This window comes from Balearica regulorum, chromosome 3 (genome assembly GCF_011004875.1).
Source record: "Balearica regulorum gibbericeps isolate bBalReg1 chromosome 3, bBalReg1.pri, whole genome shotgun sequence".
NCBI classification, from domain to species: Eukaryota; Metazoa; Chordata; class Aves; order Gruiformes; family Gruidae; genus Balearica; species Balearica regulorum.
In genome coordinates, this window is record NC_046186.1 from 102,588,228 (window position 1) to 102,608,434 (window position 20,207).

General features: G+C 38.3%; 1 protein-coding gene across 2 annotated transcripts in view; it reads right to left on the reverse strand.

Moving 5' to 3' along the window:
• Nucleotides 1-20,207, reverse strand: part of PTPN14 (protein tyrosine phosphatase non-receptor type 14) — a 114,330-nt gene that overhangs the window by 82,803 nt on the left and 11,320 nt on the right. Inside the window, exon 1 of one of the 2 annotated variants that reach the window (XM_075749246.1) lies at nucleotides 2,431-2,628. The exons of the other annotated variant lie outside the window; for it this stretch is intronic. The gene's annotated coding sequence lies outside the window, so the exon portion shown is untranslated. Of the gene's footprint in view, nucleotides 1-2,430; nucleotides 2,629-20,207 lie in introns of those variants that run through there. 2 annotated transcript variants of the gene reach the window in all.

Here is a 20,207-nt window from a genome sequence, read left to right on the forward strand (position 1 = left end):
TCTTTAACTTGAAGCCTGATATTCACATTCCTCTGCAGCTTAACATGGACATGGACAACAGATCACACTCATGTCTTAAAGGAGCTAAATGATTTAGCACAGCAAGCCCACAAGCTACAAGACGGATAGCAAGAAACCTTATGTTTATGTCCACTTTGAAGAAAAAAGAAATTAAATTTCATAACCTCCAGTTCTACTGCAGAAGTAGGCAATGTCATATGGATGTACTGGTCACATTAAACAAAAGAAAGTAAAACCTGTCCTTGGCAGCTGTGAAGACACTCATGCCTACTGAAGTGCTGTTAAGTGTGGCCACCACTCCTGTGAAATCAATTAACCTGCACCTATGCAGCGTGGGACTGAGACGTGTCTCCAACTACAGTCTTTCTAGAACCAGTGCAGAATGGCAACAAGTTGAACCGAAATCAAACTGCAAACCAAGATGTGATACCAGTGCACATTTTATTCAACAATTTACCACAAAAGACGAGTCTGTGATAATACAAATTCCTATCATCGTGGAATAGTAAGTTGCTGTGCGTGACGAAAAAAACTGGATAACACCATGCATGATGTTGTCTTACAGCAACATCTACCGTATGTGAGGCAACAGTGTCAGTGGAAGGGAAAGAGAAGTGCTCCCTGCCAAGTGGCCAGTGCGCTGCAATTCCACCCAAGCTATTTATTACTGCCAAAGTTCATCATTTCCATTTGCAGAGACAAGGCTCCGAGACAAACTTGCCAAGAATTAACCGGTCTGCCCTTTTTATAAAAAATTATTAGCTGTGCTTTTGAAAGAGTTACTAAGGACCAAACGGTCATGGAGTAATTATTTACAGAACTGATGCCAGGGATGAAGCGACAGATAAAGCCATTACAAAGACTGCGCAGAGTAAGGAATGAGAAACTCCTGCAATTTGTGAATTTTCAATCCCTGTGAAGTGCAAGTCAGCTCAGAGATACCACCAGCTCTGCTCTTCCCTCTTGATACTGATAGATTATAATGAAAATACAAAATATGAATCAAGACCTTCAGTTCTCCCTTTCCAAGTTCACACTGGATCTACTTGGGGGGGGGGGGGGGAATAACAAGCCATCTGCACAGTAGACATTATGAAGACATGACGTTGCCTTGCTTTGGTTGGGAAAGGTATGCAGCTCAATTATGACAGACTTAAATTATTCCCTTTCAGCTAAATAAAAACTATGTTTGCAGTACAAACCACTGTCCCACACCTCAGTGTAAGGAGGATTTATAATCTGCTCTTGTGGGAGAAAGACGGGAGGCAGCACAGTTCAGCCTTGACTCTGAGAGAGAACAGGATTGCTGGAAAAGAATTTGAAGTATCCTCGTGAAAGAAAGTGCAGCTCATATCTTCCCCAGCCACTCCCCCCACTGCAGAATACAGGACACTCAGTCCAAAAGTATTTTCAGTGCCTAAATATAACACAGGCGTTCACATAGCATAAATAGGAGAATCCTTCTGAAGGGCTATCTTCAAAACAACCTCCATTTCTAAGTAAGACTGAAGTTCAAAGTCATATACTGGCATGTCAAATTCAGGATATCCTTGTAAGAATAATGAATTTATTGTTATTGTACCCAGCTATTTTTATAGTTTCTAGAAGCAAGGAACATGAAATGTGGTTAAATGAGTACCTTTGTGTTTCTCTTCAGTTCCAAGTCAAGAACATTTGACGGAATATGGATACATCCTTATGGGATTTCATAACACCAGTTTTCATTGGCAACCATTAATTACATACCCCAAAAATCAAGCCGCTAGATTTTTCAGTCCTTTTACTAAACTTTAATATATAAACTTGTCAGAGTAAAATATAGCTGGCTCTTAATACTACAGTTTATGCCAAAAATAATATCAAACTGTTAGAAACACAAAGCCTAGAATTCAATTGGAAAAAGAATACTGCAAAATATCCAAGTGTAAACATTACAATTATACCAAGAAAGAGTACGGAAAAAAAAAAGTGGAGTTTTGAAGAGTAGCTAATAGGTAAAAAATAAATAAATAAATTTAAAAACCCAAAGCAAACAGCAAATCCTCACAGATTGGGGACTAACAGGGAATCCCAAAAGGTCATAGAAAAAAATTTAAAAAAAAAATAAAAAATGTAAAAGACAGTCCAAGAACCCTGTTTCTTGTTGTGATCCTCCTACTCCATCAGGTGTTCTGGTAGAGGAAAGCAATCATCATTTACTTCCCAACAAAGTGCCACTGGGGACCATTAAACACCATAGCATGAAAGGATTTGTTCCTCTTTCCAACCACATTATCCTGTCTGAACCATCCGCTCCTGCAGGACACAGCGTTAGCTGTTCACAGCTATTGAAAGCTGTAACCCAGCTGCACCATAAATAACTGGCAGTGAATTAAACTCGGAAAAGCGGCAGGTATCTTCAGTTTTTACCAGAGCAAGCGTGTGCCAGCTTGGGAGATGTAGCATCCTGACACCAGCTACTCATGACAGACAAATTTCAAAATCCTTCGTTATTACCTCTAAACGCTCAAGTAAACCAATCACTTTATCTGGCAGTAGGATGTACGCACTAGCAGATACATATCTTCTGACAGTAACAAAGGCAGCACAAAATCTTCTACCATGTTTTCACAACTGAAATTAAAATAAATTAATTAGTAGAGCCACAAGACCAAGTCCAAATTGCAGAATCCTTTTTCAGGTCACTGGCCTAAATGATGTTTTGCCTGCTAGTAAGAATCAAATAGAACCCTCTCCTTACCATGAGGTATGAAAGTATACAGCCTTACAGGAGAAAAAAAACTCCAACTTTTTTTTTTTTTTTTTTTTTTAAGGTAGAGCAAGTATTCCATTTGCACAGGGGGAAAAAAACCTAACATTTTGTCTGGCATAAAGTGGAGAAAGAGTGGGGAGGAGGAAAAAAAAAAAAAGATTGGCAAAGATAAGCAAAGAACATAGAGAAAACATTTCTTCAGTGCAGATAGGAAAGGGCAAAAAACTTTCCAGCTGTTGGCCAATTTGTACCAGTTTCAAAAGCGTTCTGAAGAAGTAAAACAGCGGGAGGCACGAATCCTAAGTAACATACATAATTTAGAAGACCAGACCCTTCTAAACACCTTTCCCAATTCAGGCTGCACTTTTTTTTCCACTGCAGCCAAAGCTCATCTACTTTTTTTTTGTAGAGAGCTAGTAAAAAGCAACTCTAACTCACCTAACTTGTGTTCTACACAAAAAAATGGACAAAAATATGGGACTTGTACCACTGATCAAAAACAGAGCTAGAAACCACCTCAACCCTAATTTCTCTTTGAGCTCCTTCACTACAGAGGCCCAACATAACTACCCATTACCCATTTTCAAGAGTCAGGCTAATCCATTTATGTGGGTTGTTATTCAGAGAGCAGAAGAGAACAATTATTGCATATTGCTATCAACTCCTGAAGGTTCACTTCTGTTCATCTAGTACCTCACAGAAGTGAGAAGGATATATTTGTGTACAGATGTGAAAAATATTACACTAGTTTCAAAAAGTTAACAAGGTGAGGTAGCCCATTCCGGCCTGGTGGCAGGAATCAAGACTGCCTGCCACTCTAGATGTCAAATAACCTTCTGATTTCTCACTTCACTTTTCCTTGGAACAGTCTGAATGCATCTGAATGCATCTGAATGCATTTTACAGACAAGAAAAGTAATAATGTACTACATAAGAAATTACAAACATAGGACAAGATTGTCCGGGATCTTGAAGGGAGATGTTCAGGCAAGAAGACCTACATTAAAGAACAGTCCACACAGTTGAGGAGGTTTGAACACCCTCTTTCAGCTGGAGAAACAAGACAGGAACAACATAAAAACTCTGAAGTGGTATTAAAATGATGTGCCTTAGCACTATCCCAATATACAGTTAGCTCCCCCTCACAGGGTGGTACCCTGAATACAGCACAATGAAAACAGAGGAAGAGTCTGGCTATAGACATTAGTATAAACCTGCTTATGTAAGTATTGTTTTCCTTCTACAGAACAAAGAGTGAAATAATCTGTGTAACATTTTATTCTGCTGTAAATGAAGAATACAGCATGCAGACTTCCTGTAGTGGAACGCACTTTTCTTTTCCATACGCAATTTAAACTGCCAAGTTTAAACAGAGAAAAATATTATATGTATCCATGGATATCTAATTTTAGAAAGACAAACAGTTCTCCTGCTCCAGCAGCAGGGAAAAAGATGGTAAGAAACAAGTAGTTATTACAAGTCATACAGAAAGGAACTATGACAGTACATGACGTGCACCGAAGGTAGTAAGGATCGAGTTGGGCAAATGCCCATGAGGGAAACAAGGCTTCTGTGGGCTCTGCATCTGAAATGGATTGACCGCAGTCAAAGCTATCACACCTTATTGCCAGCTAGATAAGCTAATTTTTCTAAAATGGAAAAGCTTTGAGAAGGATAATGCCTTTAGAATCTTTACAGCCATTTTCAAGCCCTATGCCATGTTAGTAAGCACCGAGACTGGCGTCCGTATGACTCCATGAAAGGAACTGTAACGTCTGCATGTAATTTAAATGCATTTTTTCCCAAAGTCATTGTGGTTTTGGCTTATAGAATTTGGTGAGAAGTCTTTAGAAATTTAGCTGGGTGATTTTCATATCTAGAATCTGAAACAGAGAGCACCTAGATAGTTTTATTGCATGCAAATACACCATCATCATGCATTATAGTTCTTGCAACCAAAAAGGAATAAAATCCAGCATCTGAAAAGTACTACTAACATCCCAAAGGGAATACAGACTGAAAAACAAAACAAAAAAATCCAAGAGACAGTTGAAATTTGTTTATTTTCTAAGAAAAAATAAAGTCATATTTCTCCAAACAAATACCTGGGTATAAATGTAGATGGTCTGGTACGTTATAAGCAGCCAACGAAACTGCTTGAGCAAGCAAACTAGCCAGGAAACATTGGAGACTACTAGTAAAGAGTTTTCTGAAGTCAAAAAGTAACATTCTTTTTATTTTTTAAAAATAAGAACAGGCAACATGAAGGCTTCTGTGGAGAATGCAGCTACAGAAAACCTTTGGAGGTGCACTGTTTTAAAATATTTTGGATGCTATGTATAAATTCTTTCCCATTCTAACTGTACAAACAAGTCATGCATGCTTGAACATTCAAGTTTATTTTCTACTTTAGTTTTAGACAACATAATAAACATATTGAAACCTTTAAAGGAGAATATTTACGTTCACTATAGGATACATTGTTCCTGTATGAAGAGGTCCCAGTGAACAAAAAGGGCAAGCATCTACAAAGAGAAAACGGATAAAACCTGGTATGTTATGGGTTCTGGAGCAGGAGGCCGAACTCTCCTTATAAATGGGAGTATCAGTGCTGGAAAACTGGTGCCAAAACTAAGATGTGAAAAGGCCCTTATATTTATCTGAAGCAGCTGTTAAAGGTAGTAGCGCTCCCTTATTAAAAGTCACTAGTCTCCACTACGAGCAAAATTTATACCTGTCAACAGAAAGAGGTTCCTCAGAATTACAAACTAATTAGCCACTGAGTTAGCTAGTTTCAATTATGAACAAGCTTTATAATTCAGATATACCTTCAGGTAGTATTATGCAATTTATAAAACACTTTCATTCTTTAAATATACTATTAAATAAATCCTTCAAAAGAAGAATTGCTATCTCACCTTCAGAAGTGAAACCTGCCTTGTATTTCTGGTCTCTTGTCCAGAATCAGCAGACAGAAGTTTACCAGTCCTCAAGGCATGCTGAATCCTATTTAGATTTTCCAGGTCACCTGGACTTGAAAATTATGTTTATTTTGCTTCCTCAGGTCTTGCACATAGAAACTCCCCACAGGAATGTACCAATCACAAGTATTTGTCATAAGAAATCAAATTAGTAATCTTGGGATTATCTTAAATGCTTGTTTTTATTTGTTGACAATATCATCATCAGAAGGCAAAAGCATCTGATCCAGAAGGGCAGAGAAAGGAAAAATAATTGGATTATCATGATATCAAAAGTATGGCAAGGCTCATGACTTTTTAAGGATGGACACTGAAAACTTATTATCCAAACTGAGAAGCTGCTAACATTAAATCCCCAGAGATATATACCCTGTCCTTAAGTTTGGTAAAACATTGGTCAGAGATGCATTTATTGTTCAATGTGCTTTACAGTTTAATTATCTTAGTTAATAAAAAAATTAAAGTATATACAACTAAAATGAATTTTATTTAAGTAGTCTGAGAACAAAGTAACCACCCACACCCACCAAAAAACAAAAGGCCTGTAGAAAGTCCAACTGAAAAACAAAATAACAAAGCATTTTTTTGAAGGTTAGTTTTGAAATTTACTATAAAGTCTAGAAATAGCCACTAAACAATCACAAGTACGAATTTAGCTTGCCAAATTGCAACTGCATTACGCAATTTCAGCAAGTTATGCTGGATCCCATGCAGGGCACTAACACCCCCTCTCAAAGTTCTACCAAGATCTTATAAACTACAGACCAGCTGATCTCCCTCCTCTAACTCTCTGTGTGGTTCTTTGTTAGTGTCCAGCTCAATTTTCTGTTTCCTTATTTTTATCACACACGAGAACATTGGGATATTTTGACTACTTATAGCGTTCAAAATGTTTTTGAATGAAAATAGCCAGAAGAATCCAAATAAAATTAATCAAGGGAAAATAACGATACATGGCACTCATTTCCCTCTGTTAAAACCTTGCTTTTTAACCCAAATTTTATCTGCTAAAAGTTTACCAGCCAGATTTCCTCCCCCTGTTCCAGCCACTCAGGCACTGCAAAGTGGCTGAATATCTCTCCCAGCAGTCAGCCAAGAATTCCCTAATTTCCGACCCATGCAGTGACCCAGGCTGGAGCGCCGGGCCAGAGGTGCCCTGACAATCAGGTAGTCCTTGTTTTCCACTGTCTGCACTGAGCAAACCTCAACACAAATTTTTCTTTTCAAACAATACGACTTTAAAACAAACCGAACAAAGACTCCTAAAAATCCTCGTAACACGGAGCTGAAACATGTCCATGAACACACACACGCACAAGAAAGTTAAACCAGATATAAAGTTGGTTAGGAAGCCCAAACCCCGGTCATGAGCATGTGTTCAGGACCCAACAGCCAGAGTGGTTTGAAACGTGATACAGTCTCTTTGATACAGCTCACTAGTTTAGAAGTGGAGGGACCGTATCCTATTAAAAATAACAGGAAATTGACCAGAGCAATAAATCTAAAGCTTTGACTGCTGCAATTTCTTATCTTCCACGAGCAGTTGTTGGTGTGCAAAAACCATGCAACTTTTTCTTTTTAAAAAAGAAAACAAAAAATCAAAAATCACTCCAAAACTGGAGCTTCTACTTGGTCATAGCTTACATCAGTCTGTCACAGCCTTGGGAGACCTAGATCCCCAAGATCTTCTCCCCACTATGCCAGGATATCCTGTTATATTTTGATGGTTTACTGCTGCCTCCGGGCAAAACCGTCTCACTGAGAAAGTTAAGTCAGCACACTAAGACTGACAAGTCCCAAGGAATCTCATCAGAAGCTTTGGCACTTCTGACAAGACTTGTGTTACTCATTTCATGCAATTTCTGCACCCGAGTGATCTCCCTATCTCCTCTGATAGCACTTTTCTCTTTATCTGCTAAACCAAATTAAGATCTGAGATGATGGCAACTTCTTCTAATGGTTTACCAATGCTCAAAAGAGACTGCACTGGCAGCGTTATCTCCGTGAATCCCACTAGTGGAGACACCGTTTCTGCTGGGCTGGAGAAAAAGGGATGGGGCGCAGGGAAGGGGTAGCCAAGCCTCTTCCTTGAATGGAATAAAATACATGCGCCAAAGGATTTCATTCAACTGGCAGAGACTACACTGAGCTTTTTGCCAGCACAACAGTGTCTATTGTGGGTATGACTTGTTTTCCCACTCCTAAAAGGCAAAGCTTTGCCAACAAAACTTTAAAGACTAAGACCAACAGTGTGGGTGTGGGGTTCGGTTTGTTTTCAGTACATACAAGTAAAGTTAACCATGGTCCAGTTTCCTGCCAATCTAATCCACACATCATATAATGCCAGTATTTTTTGTTTCTTATTCTGATTAGGTCCTACAAGCCTTTCTGGAGCAGACTTTTCAGGCAGGCAATCCTCCTCTGAAGCCATTTTTTTTATTTTTTTAAATCCCAGTGTAAGATCCCAAAGGTTGGAAAAATATCAGGGATGAGTGGTTCAATTCAAAGGGCAGATATCTACTTTAAGAGCTAAAATTGCTTCTAAAACATTTTACCCATGTTTAGACAATCAGGACATGCTAGTTGTATGAGATATTTACAATGGAAAGATCAAACCACTGCACCTACTAAAGAAAAAAAACCAACAAACCACCCAACCAAAAAACAAACCAACAACAAAAAACCACTCTTCCAGCCCTAGAGCCTTAAAAATCAGAAGCTGAACCTCCTTGCACTAGGACTAATTATAGCAGAGTAGTTACAACATGTTTGGTGATCACCTCACCTATGAGTATGTGCCAAAACCAGGGCTCAGTGCTCTCCTGCTACCCTGGAGGTCTCCTGCAGGACCCCAAGAACTGCCTCCCTTTGGAAATATATGTAGGAAACAGAGTTGAAAATCTTCCTCTCCTTTGGATAGATTATTTTTGTAAAGCTGTTTCTTTGACTGTAAAAGCTATGGTAGAGCTGGGACTGCTACATGCATCTTCTCATTTCAGTCACCCGATTTTGAATCTCAACCAGTTCCTGATCCCAAGCACAAGGAAGACATCACATATTTTTCAGAAGATCTGCCTCCAAGTGCAAAAGCTTGATAGCCAAAAAGTTCCATTTCTTGACATTACTCCTGGAGAGTCCCTTCTCTGGCATCAAAAGCACTAATATAGAAGTCCACAAAGTGCATGGTGAGCCCACTGGCTGGAAAATTGTTACACAGACAAAGGAATCATCATCAGGCCACCAAAATGACTTTCCACTAGCATATTAGAAGGGAGAGTTAAAGCTATGGAATTTCTTCATGCTTGAGGGCTAACTCTTACCAAGACCAGCCCATCTGTCATACATTGGTTTATGTCTGCTTTGATTTCTTTTTGCTGCAAAAAAAGGGAATGCACATCAGAAATGCTACGGACCACCAGATTTGTTTCTTATATTATCAAAGTTAAACATTCAAACATTTTATGGAGATTAAGAGATCAGAGTCCAAGAGGTTTTATTCTTCTGTGTGTAATGCGCTCTCTTTCAATCAAATTAAAAAGTGGAGTTCAAGGTATGTTGTTAATTCCTGAGGGGAAATGATACATAACCCACATGCACAAAGAAGTTGGCGTGCATGAGGTTGTTTTTACAGCATGGAATCTGTTTCAATCTATGTTTGTTTAACAAGATGCAAGTCTAACAATGGTAATTTACTAAAAGCTTGTGCACTAAGTATGTACAATACCAGAAACAATGGTCATAACTCCTTCCAAAGATACAAAAGCATCTACAAAACTACCAAAACATAAGCACTGCCCTGGATTAGTTGTTTCAAAACCCCACATTCCAAACAGCTTCATCATTTCAATAATCCATCTATAAACACGTTAACTAATTTGGACTACCGTTTCACATTCCAGCAATGAGTTACTGCTAGTGAATCCAGCACAAATTTATATTTTCATTGATTTTCTTTTTTAATCCATAGTATCATTACTGTTTGCTCAGACATCTTTTGCAACAGTAAATCTTGGCTTAAGTTTTGTATTAGAAACACTGATCATTTAAATAGCTATTTACTATTAAGCTCCTCAATCTGTATTTAAGCACTGGAATAACTAGCTGCTTGTACAATGGTCAGTGACAACACAGCTGCAGGAGGTGAAGTGGCATTCTGCCTCTCCAACAGACCTGTTTGTCAATGTCCAGGCCCAACCTGCATCCTGCAGGATTACAACCATAATCACATTTTGAAATGATTCATTATTTACAACAGTTGTTTGAGGCTTACTAGATGATATCCTGTTCTTTCTTAAAAGCTGATACAGCTAAATGAAACTTTGTGATGAACAACAACCTCTGACTTTAGCTATTGCATCGGACAGGGCAAAACTTCAATCCCTATCTCTGTGTGTTCTCAACACATGCACATTACAGAAGGTATCTCACCATGATTTATGCTAATATCTTACCTGCCTAGTGTCTGTGCCAGAAGATTGAACTTTTCTTTGTCTTGCTGAACACGTGGACTGTAAAAAATGTTGGTACATCATTTACATTTTGCTCTTACAATCAGAACCTGGACACAGTTTTAAGTCAAGATCGCGTGGAAACTTCTGAACAGACAAGTGTCTTCATTAAAAAGGAATCAACCAGAAAACAACCAGGTGTAGCAATTCTCATCGATGCTCATTATCATTAGATAACAATTAACAACAACATTTTAAAAGTGTGTTAAAAATGTTAGAAATACTTGCTTGGCAACAACAAACACATACTTCACGCACAAACCTATTCCTGTGGACAGCTGTGGGGGTTTTTGCAGACAGTTTGCTTGTAGTAAGGTCTGTAAACTATGGGTGTTTACAGTGCACTTCTTACTACCTTCAAAAATAAAGTGTTTCACATTTCAGATACATTTCGTCTTAATCAACTGCAGCAATCAGTTAACCATCACTCAATCACACATACTTGGAGGGTGACTCATCAGATGTCAGGTGTTTAACTTGCATGTTCCTCAAGTAACCATCTAGCCGCTGACATTTTTTCTCCCTTGTCTCCAAAGCGCTGTGCACAAATGATCACAGTAGCGGAAAATTTGCATCAGAGGATTAATATCATTAGTTATCATGGTTAGGATTAATATCATTAGGAGAGATCTGCAATGCCATAACCACTCTGAATCCTGTAACAACCATGAGCTAAGCTGCAAGCTGTCTTTGTAAAGAAAATAATTAAGGGAATGGAATTTCCAAGATGATTTGGAAATTGTTTTTTTCTGGTAATGTTCTACTGCTCTGTTCTTCAGCCAATACAATGCAGGCATCATCATTATTTATTTTTTTTTAATATAAATTCAATGACACTACCTATTTGAAGTAGATCTGTCATTTTAATTTAGCATGTTTCAAAAAAGTAGCAAGTCATACACCTCATTTTTTTCCCCATTACTGGCAGGTGTCAATGTATTCAGCACTCATAGAGCATCTGGTTAGCAAGATGTGGCAGCCTTCAATTTTGGGGATTTCTTTCAGAGTTTCTATAAAATAGAATTGTTTTGATCCCCAAGTTGGTCCAGATGGTATCTCAAAGTTGTCCCACTCCTCCTTTCGAGATAGCTGCCACTATTGTACCAGAGGGGCAAGCAAACAGGCTTTTCAAAGCAAGCCATCACTACTGGTGATGATGTGTCTAAGGAAGTTCATAACATCTAAATTCTCTAATAAGCATTGACAGGAGAGTTTTTGTAAACGAAACCTATTTCTCCAGAGTGTCAGCTAGAGCTTTGAAGTCTCACGCAGCTGCTGGGCTGGTAACACCAGGCAATGGATTTCCTCAAAACTCTCCGAGTGCTGATTCTAAAATCACAACAAACAGCCTATATCGGTTGGCTCGGACTGCAGAGTTTGGAGTGGAGAGCCTGGTCCCACGGCTGGCAGAATGTCAGAGCTTGCATGGAAATATCAACACACTGAAAACACTTAACAGCAACATAAGGAGGCAAGAAGAGCAATTCTCCAAAAGTAAATAGTGAAGAAAAGACGATTCCCATTACTAAAGCACCTTGTGCAATGCCTCATGTGCCTAGCAGTCCTCTTCCTGTCCCATCAACTCAGGCTAACCTCAAAAGCCACAAAAAAAAAAAAAAAGTGCCCAGAATATCTCTCTGTAGCAGTATTTAAATACAAAAGACACAACAACACTGACAGTCAATGCACAAAGGAAAAAAAGAGGGGAAAGTCAAGCAAGTTTCTTCCATTTTAGTAGTGCCTGTTGTATCCAGCAACGTTGCCAGTAAAATAATGTGCAGGCCAAGCAAAGCCCTTCCTCTAGCTACTTTGCCTAAGCAATAACTTAATGCAATTCATCACATAACCAAATAAAACACTTTTTTGATCCTTCAATATGAAAAAGTACAGGTAGATGTACACGCAGAGAGATCTACATCAAAATAAGGCCAACTTTTCTGCAAACTGTATAAAAACCACTGACATTAAATGCATCAGAAGGACTGTATTTCTCCAAAACCCAGACAATTTAATATAAATATGCACATTTTACAAATAGGTGCAATTTTTAACAGTTTAATACAGTGAGAAAAGAAATGCCAGTACACATCTCAGTCTCTAAAATTTAATCCCTGTTACTTGCCCTGAATTTTCATTCAGTCCGGACAGCTGTCAGAAATTGCATTTTGCGGCTACTAAACCAGTTTTGAACTGAAATAGGGAAATGTTTGTACTTTTTGGATAGAGGCACTTTAAGGAAAGAGTGTAACTTGAGTAATACCTTACAGTATACAGAAAAAGATACTTGGCAGTATCTTTTCTATCAGGGTGATGGAGCACTTGGGGGGGTTGGATATTTATTATTATTATTATAATTATTATTCCTTTATTACACATAAAACAGAGATGCATAAGAGGTGGAAATGAGGTACTCAAGGTATCTTGATAGCCCCAACCAAACAGAGAAACTGACACTCCTCAGTATTACAGATAAAATAACTGAGATGTACAAGAGGTAGAAATGAGGTAAAGATTCTTAATAACCCAAACCAACCAGAGAAACCGATGCTTTCTCCTCAACGCTTTGGAGAATTCCTTTGTCTAATCCAAACTGGAAGTGAAACTATGCTTCTGGAAGTGCAGGGAAAAAGCTGTGTAGAGAAAGTGATTGCATCAGTATGAATAAGGAAATCCTCTTCCTCCAGATTGGTTTCCCCACCACAACACTGTAAATTCAGCAAACCACATTTGGTTCAAGCCTTTAACAGCTATATACACTTTAGGAGCCTCTTAGTTAGCAAATACAACATTGTCCTTAAGCTATCAAGGAAAGACTGTCATTGTTCCAAGAAATGCTCCAAAAATAAATCCCAAAGACTGAAAACTTAGAAGTCACTCTCCAAAATTATCAGACCTGATTTGGAAAATACAAGAAGTTCCTCAAACAAGGCAAAAAAAACCCCAACTATGTATAAGAACTTCAAAACAGCTTGTTAGAGAAATGAGACAAATTTCTGCAACTACTCATTAAGGTCCTACATATCTAAATACATTCTTTCATGCACATAAATATTTTTCAATAAAAAGCCAGACAAAATACCAAAAAACATTCTCAGTTTTGTGAGCATCAAATATTAACTCTCTTAAAGGGATATGGAAAATATACCCATGTGCAAGATATTTTGACTTTGTAATGGAAGGCTTCACTTTACCAGTACCTTTTCATCTTCTTTGAAAGGTGTGTTTTCCATTCTCCCAAACACTAAAAATGTAGTTTTCAAGTATGGCTGATAAGGCCAATATTTCAAATACTGCACTTTTTTTTTTTTTTTTTTTTTTGCTTATTTGTGCTCTAAACCAACAGAATATATTTACTCAATGTAAAATTTTAAATTAAATACCAAGTGAATAGTATTTCACACTAAAATCTGACAGAAAGAAATTAACTTCCCTATGAATGTCATAGTAACATAAATATCGCTTTATGTTACACCTCAGCATCAAAACATTTTGCTTGGAATTGCTGTGATTTACACTTTGAAGACCATGGAAATAAAAATGAAAACATTTGAAAATATCTTTTCTTTAGCTGGTGAAGATGGATTATATGCAAAGTTCATTTAACGAAAACTTGCTATCTTTTTCATCAGCCTTAGCGATTTGGAGGACACAAGGAGGGTGCTAATTCTCCTTCAAGGTCTGAATCTAACAATCTGACTTTCTGGTACCCTCAACGTGAGGATACATGATGGTCAGAGAAGGGTACTTTTTCCACATACGCTAAGGTCCTCCCTGTCTCGCCGCAAACTGATGGGAGCCCTCGCTTGCTGTTTCCCCTTCCTATTTGGTGCTGTTGTGATTGAGACCAACTTTCTCTGTATCTACTAATAACTGTTCTGCTTCCTTATTACCATTGCAAAATCACTCTTCTGCTAAATGTAATCTCAGAATTACTGGAGGCAGCAGCACAGGTAACCAAAACTGCTTTACAGGAGAATCCCTTTCTTTCCTCTCCTGCTCACTGGTGACTCTCTGAAATCACTTCTCTTTGATGTCCTCACAGCTTCAGGTCAGAGGATTGACCCCCCAGGTCGCCGTGCTAGGGCCACTGCTTGCTCTCCCTTCTCCTCTCCTGTAACTTTCCATCATTTCTTTGACACAGGTGGTCTGGGAGGCTCCAAGAACAACCCCATGTTCTTTGTTGTTTGTACATATGTTGCTGTATCATACACATAACAACAAAAAAACATTTTTGAAGTAGAAATATAAATTACTCTGCTTCAGACAGGCTAAGAATGTGAAAGTCAGTTTAAAAGAGTTAACTACATCTTGATTTGATGGTATCTCTTCAAAGTCTCCAATAACTAAAATTAACTTCTGACTTTTAAATGTAATTTTCATATTGTAAATCCAAAAAGCAGAGGTACTTGAGAAAAGCAGTTTTAGATAGAAATCTGACCTCTGGTGAAAAAGCAGCATAATCTAGCAAAGGTGCAGAGATTGCTCAAAAAGGTTTTTTTACATCTCTTCTACCCAGACATGTAAAATTCACATTCAAATAACGTGTTTCCAAATGCTGACATCAGTGGATTTCCTAGAAGACATTTTGGACTTTAACACTGAAATCCTTCAGAAAGACGGTCCACAGCAGAATCCTTTGTCTACAACACCCGCCTCTTTCATTGGCATTAACCAGACATATTTCCTTTCACAGTGCAAACTACTGGATCTTTAATGCATGTTACCATTCAAAGAGTACCGGAGCAAAATACTATCTAGGCTAATAATTTGCAACAACCGAATCATAAAACTGCAGTTACACCTACCACAAACCTTGAATGCTGCTGCACTTCAAAGGTGCAATGCTGGCTGATGAATGCACTCACACAACAAAATACACAAGCAATCTATATTTCTGTGTACACACGTGCAGCACAGACAGGGTCTTAAACTCATAGCAGCGTCTGGTTTCATAACATATGCCCTTCCTTATCAAATGTCATTTGTTTTGCCATCCCTGCATCTGTCTCCACAGATGTCATCCCATGTAATGAAGCATATGGGCTTAAGCTGACATTGTTTGCAAACAGGAAGAGCTTTTGGCAAGAGGAATTGAACATAAAGTGTTCTGCGGGCTGCCTCTCTTAACCCATCTTTGGTTGGCTCCTCTGCTCAGCTGAAACTGGTCGGCTACTTTCTGAGAGGGCAGAGTGCCAACCTAACAGATGGGCAGAAGTAGAGTCATGCCAAAGAACCAGAATGTGCATCTAATTTGATAATTAGGGCCTGAATTTCCCCTTAGAAGTATTGCAATGGCAGCGCACACCAAGTTTCCAAGCTTAAGGGTAAAAGAATATGCTTCAGCCTATCCAGCTGAGGGTTAATTCTGAAAATGACAAAAAACCAACAAAAGTGAGCCATGGAGGAGGGAGGAGACCAACCATGGGCTCCTATCATTCAGGATTAGTGTTCTTCAAGGAGAGATGAAACAGAGAGAAGGGGAGGAAAGAAACAGTAAGATTAAGCCTTTATCCTGAAATAGCTCTCCACAAGGGACACCTGCAAATCTTGGCCAAAACTGTTCTGTGGCCTTGCCGAAAATAATTTATGCTGAATAGAGATAAAAGCAAGGAACTGATGGCCACTTTACAAAGCATTAAACACAGCTTTCCTGTCCACAAGGAATAGCCAAGCCAATAGCTAGTAAAAGGCAAAGGACAAAGAGTGTTTATGGCTCGGTGGAAATAAAACATAATAATTTACACACATACTCGGAGCTGTTGACAATTGTTGTCCTGGTTTTGATATACAGTGATACAGAGCTACGGCATTCAAATAAAAAAGTTAATGGTAAAGGAAAGAGAAAGCTGAGGACGCAACTGAAATTCTCTTTTCATACATTTTGCAAGTTTTCATGCCATAAGGCAGCGGTCCTGTAACTATTCTAGAGTCTCCTGTTGAAGCAGGGTCTTCTGGGCAGTTTTCCTCTTCATCTTGTGTGTCCCCTCTCCTTTCTCAAACCACTTTACTCAGCAGGATGTACGCCAACAGGCATGCAAAGCATAGCTTGGAAAAACCATTGTTCTAATTCATTCTTCTCTTTGCACTCCTGAAGTGACTCTTCAGATTTACAGCTTTTAAAACAAAAATATTAATATTAATACAAATTAATATTAATACAAGCTTATATTTTTTATAAAAAAGAAAAATTTTAATCCTGTCTTTTTATCGTATAGCCCCGTGTTGAAATATTCCAAGAAACTAAGAGGTTGCTTACTCTCACGTCGCCTACTTTGGGAAGATGGCATTTCACGTTGTTGGTAGATGGAACTTAGCTCTCCAGCAGAAGTAGTGTTCTGAGTCACATCTTCAGAGCAGAGCAGAAGGCTCAGCCACAGATTTAAAATAATTTAAAAGTGATAGCTGGTAAGTGCCTAAAATCACATGTGCTGCTTTACAGACCTCCACTGAGACATTTTCCTCTGAAGAAATTTGTCAATGAAACGTCCTTTGTTCTACTGTCAAATTCTAGCAAGCTACTTCCCAGTATAGAGTTAGACTTAATTGGGCTTTTGTTTCATTACCATCAAGACAATGATGCTCAAATGAAGAGGACAACATAGGCAAGTGAGTGAAAGCAATCAATTAGGATAACCCAAAACTATCTTTTTAGGGGAAGGAAGGGGCTACTTGTTACTGTGGTCATAGGCTAAAAATGCAAAATATAAACCTGTCACTTACTAAAATAACACGTAGGTTTCAGAACCAAATAAATTGACAGTTAGTAACTACAAAGAAAAAGCATCATTATGAAGCAAGCTCAAGATTTTATACCTAAACTGCAACAGATTAGGAAAACATAGAATTGAGTTAGTGGATTAATGAGAACGCTGGTGTCAAATTGGTGGAAACCCTCCCGTTCAACTCTACCACAAGTGTCATATTTAGAAAGAGCCTAGATGATACAAGAAAGCAATCAACGAACACAGAAAGAAACTGTCATGGGAATTTTTAGGTAACAGCTAGCATGCAATGACTCAAGAAACTATATTTAGCATCCCAAAAAATAAAATATGAAAAAACCAAATCTAAATATTATGCTGATAACTCCCAAATTCAGTATTATACATGAAGGCAAAAGAACACAAAAGGAGCTAATGGACACTCTATGGCAATAACACGTGGGTTGATGTGAAATCCACAGAGAAACATCAATTGGCAAGGCAGCAGCTGCATCTGCAAAGCCAAAAAAGTTTAATCAGAGGAGTAAAACCTCAACACAAGCCTAAAGACCTTCACATTCAACTGTTACTTCAATCTTTACTTACACTAAAAGTTGCAATCTCACCAACATTATAGGCAAACACACACCCTGGCAAGCAATTGCCATCTATTAATGGTAACTGAGACTTAACCATAAGGGACGTGCAGAAGGTTGAGTAGGGTACGCAGCAATGGCAAAACGTTTGTCCATGGTCTAACTAAGGTGGAACTGTCCTGGAGGAGTTCTATTCCACTGGTCAGAAAAATTCAGCTCCACTTTTTGCTTTAAAACCTCATGTCTATATTTACCTTTTGCTTTGATAAGTAAATAAGCACATGTGAAATCCAGCATGTCAATTATTTTCAGTGCCCAGAGTTTTCATGCTTAATGGTAAGACAATATGTAAAATATATTTCAAGACTTATATATTTCAAATCTCTACCCTAGATAAGCCAAACATGACACTGTGCATCTCAAACACTTATTTTTTTAGCCAGAGGTCACAGCTGGAGGGTGATCTATGAAACAACAGCACTTTCCCCACAATAAGCCAAGAAAAGTAGCATAATGGTTGGTTAGAGCAGGTAAACACCACCATTCATGTAATTTTTACTGTCCAACCTGAGATATCACACAGGTGACTTTACCCCTCTTCCTGGCACACAGACATCTAACAAACTGAAAGCAAGCAACCAAAATACCCACACCATGATGCCATATGCAAAGGACCTCTTTTGACTCATGCAAACTGGAGCAATCAGGCTCTGGTACAGTGAAGGACACTGCTCTTACAGCACATACACCACCCTTAGAAGTTCATTTAAAAGCCTGAGGTCCTTCAGAGCGAGAATAAGAAGTGATACAGCTAAACAGATTATTCAGCTTTTTGTACAAATTATTGAAGAGCACCAATTCCAGACAGAAGTAGTATTACACTTTCTTAGCCTACATGTTATCATAATAGCATCTGCCATTAAAAAAAAAAAAAAAATCTGAGAAAATATCAGAGTTAGAAAGCTATTTTAGACAAAGTAAAGAAAGTGGAGAGAAAAACATGAATAATCCCAACAGGAAAAAAATGCAATAACATAATTTAAGTGAAACCTTTATTACAGAAACATGATATCAGTACCTCCTGAAAAAGATTGTAAAAATAATGGAAAAAAACCCTGTTGAGACAGGAAGCTTAAACACAGCTAATCTAACGATGACTTTCATAACACAGGAAGCAAGCACACTACCAAAGAGATGACAAAAGCAGAGATTATTTTAGGCGTTTACTTATTCCCAGATCTAGCTAAAAAAGTGTGCTAAAAGAACTCAGGTTAAGCACATCAGTCTTATCACTACAGCTTTTTGTTTTAAAATAAAATCACAGCAATTGACTTTGCAAGTAATAATCCTCCAGGTTTAATACAACAGAACTTACCTTGCAAAAAGCTGTCAAGAGTTACTGACCCCTTTTACGCACTCACCTTTGGAAATGCAATTTCCTTTTACAAACTGATGTCCTGATTCTGCAAATCTCTACTCACATGCACACTCTAGTTTGGTTAGCAGGGCTGCAGGTTACGCCGGTGGCAGTGGGACCAGCAAGCATATGCTAGAGGCTTTGGGATGCAGTGCTCACCAACTGGAGTTCCTGCTTGGAGCTTACAGTGCCAAGGTAAATAATCACGACATCACATTGACAGATGTGTCAGAAGTATGAGGTATTAACTAGATTTACTAAAGTCTTGAATAACTGAGCTGTAATTTCTGTTCTCCTAGCGTGTAACACAAAAATGCGAGCTGTGTAACAATGCCAGTATGTACCCAACTGCAACACTTAACCTTTCGTCTCTTAGAATCTGTGTGGATTGCAGTGGCTTCTTTCGCGTAAGACTCTGAGTCCCTTTTGTCTAATTACACTGCTCCATAACTATCTCCAGGAAGAGGTCTGAATTTAACCCAACCAAGTCTCAGTTACCAATGTTTTACAGTCTACCTGGTCAGGGGACATAAGACACAGTTATCATGATCCTGGCAGGACAAGGACAGAGTAATCAGTGCTCAGCCTTACCAGACATGGCAATTGGGCGTTCTTTTGTTTTCAATTTCCTCTGACCTTGCAGTTCGTCCTTGTAAAGTTCTCGCTGTTCATGAGCTAACGCATCTACATTGCAACAAACTGAGTACATGAACCGCTTCCACATACTTGATAATGTCTTCTGCTTACACTTCCACTGGATCATGAGAACCACTATGCATTGCCATATTCCTTAAGTCAGGAAGAGATGAAAGTATACAGATCACTGAAAATACAACACAAAAGACCTGACATGTAGTCTTTAAAGGCATATACAGACAAATACTGCAATAAAATACTGTAATTGATTCCAGTATTTCAAAGTCTTCTAAATACAAAGAGACCTTTTCATTGTATGACACATTTCCAACTCCTGAGAGATATAAACTACAGAAGTAAAGCTTACAGCCATGTCTAGACATCACTCTTCCAATGCAAAATGCAACAATGGTTGTGGCGATATACATAATGCAATCATACGCAGCCTGTAATAAAGTACATCACATTTGGGAGACTACAGATTAATAATTTTAATCAGTTGACAGAACTACTCTTAAGCCATATACCTTTGATATTTTATAAACTTCATTTGCCTTTCCTATATTTCTCTACCATTATGGGGATGAGAAATATA